The 1,660-nt window shown below is 42.7% G+C and overlaps 1 non-coding gene across 1 annotated transcript; it reads right to left on the bottom strand.

The window, feature by feature from the left end:
- Positions 1 to 889: 889 nt before the first annotated feature.
- Positions 890 to 961, bottom strand: trnac-gca. The gene has a single exon. It is a non-coding gene; the product is annotated as a tRNA-Cys (tRNA).
- Positions 962 to 1,660: the final 699 nt, after the last annotated feature.

The following is a 1,660-nucleotide window of genomic DNA, read 5'->3' as shown; positions in this document are numbered from 1 at the left end:
TGGCTGAAGCTTTAATTATTCTTTGCCCCTTTTTCTCTTATAGTTTCCAAAATCCCCCAATCCCAGCTGTACATTTCGGAGACCATGTCCCATGTGCTGTGTCAAATCATGACTGCCCTGAAACCTTTATTTATACAGAATGACATCAGAGGCAACATGAGCAAGGCAAGAGAAAGGTTTCAAACATTTGGCAGGATGACGTTGTAGCCCCTTCCACTGGGCCTCCGAGGTGTCTGTTCAACCTGCCATTGCTCCCAGAGGCAACCTTTTAATTGGCAACTTCTGGTCAGAGCACATCAGCGTGAAATCAGAGGAACATAGATCGAGTAGATCATAAGAAACAATTATCACAGACACGATAGGCCGAAGGGCCTCCTTTTGTGCTGTAAATCTCCCTATCACTCTGTGGCCCTATAACCAGCCATCAGCAGATGGGTTGGGATCCCTTCTGATCCCAATTTCAGAAAATCTTTGAAGGTTGTAAATTCTTACCTTATTTTTTGCCTCAATATCTGAAAACTTTGATGAAATCACAGCTTACCTTCTAAATTCCTCATCTTGTGTCCTCACGTAATTTAACCCTCAGGATCCAGGTGTCAATTTAGTAAATCCATGCTGCACTCACTCCAGGGCCAATATATCCTTCCAAAGGCATGGTGCACAGAACTGCTCATAATATTTCAGGCATAATGTAACCAAGATCTGTATAGGTGAAGCTTGAATTCTACTGCATTTTACTCCTCTGTATATTGCATGATTTTCTGTAGGTTTTCATGCCATTTACAAAAAGAGGCCAACTGGATTTGAACCAGAGATCTCTTGATCTGCAGTCATTGTACTCCTCTATATATTGCATGATTTTCTGTAGGTTTTCACGCCATTTTAAAAAAGGGGGCACCTGGATTTGAACCAGAGACCTCTTGATCTGCAGTCAAATGCTCTACCACTGAGCTATACCCCCTACTGGAAACAGTTGGAATAATGGGACTCTTGAAACAAAATAGCTTTATATTTTCCTTGCAGCATCGTTCGTAGCGTTTCAAATGTATAACGAGACACGTTTTCGATAACTTTAAAAGTTTTTTCTAAAATTTTTTTGAAATATCGATTATGGAATTTTCTTTCCTGATACGCCTTAATTGTACATTTGTTTGAATGTGCCTCAAAGTATTTTCGGTTTCAGGTAATACAAGGTATTATCAGGTGGCTATTGGTTTCATAGTGCTACTGGGTGAGTGGACAAGGAGGGCATGGAAGAACCTGGGGTACATTGAGGTGACATGGGAACATGGAGGAGGAATGCAGAGTATGGAGGGGCATGGAGTGCATGGGTCAATTTTTTTTCAACTTATCTTTCAAACGGTTTCCAAATGCAGACTATTGTTAACGATTCTCTGAGGGGCGGTGAACCATGAATCCTCAAGATCCTCAAGAAACGGGCCAGGGGGTGGGGGGGAGGGTTTATCAGGTCCCTACCCTCTCAATGGGACTGGCAAATTCAAGAGTTCAGGGTGCAATCTTTCTATCCGCACCCTTATTTCACACTGGAGAAAACATCACGAATGGGGGAGGGAATCCCAGAATCCGTTCCAGTTTGCCCTTTCTAAAGGCATCTGGAGTTGACCCCACTCAGCAAAAATAAGGCCCTGAGTTTGACCAG

Source organism: Scyliorhinus canicula, chromosome 3 (genome assembly GCF_902713615.1).
Source record: "Scyliorhinus canicula chromosome 3, sScyCan1.1, whole genome shotgun sequence".
Classification (NCBI taxonomy): domain Eukaryota; kingdom Metazoa; phylum Chordata; class Chondrichthyes; order Carcharhiniformes; family Scyliorhinidae; genus Scyliorhinus; species Scyliorhinus canicula.
The sequence above is the reverse complement of the archived record's forward strand: the minus strand, read 5'-3'. Positions and strand labels throughout refer to the sequence as shown.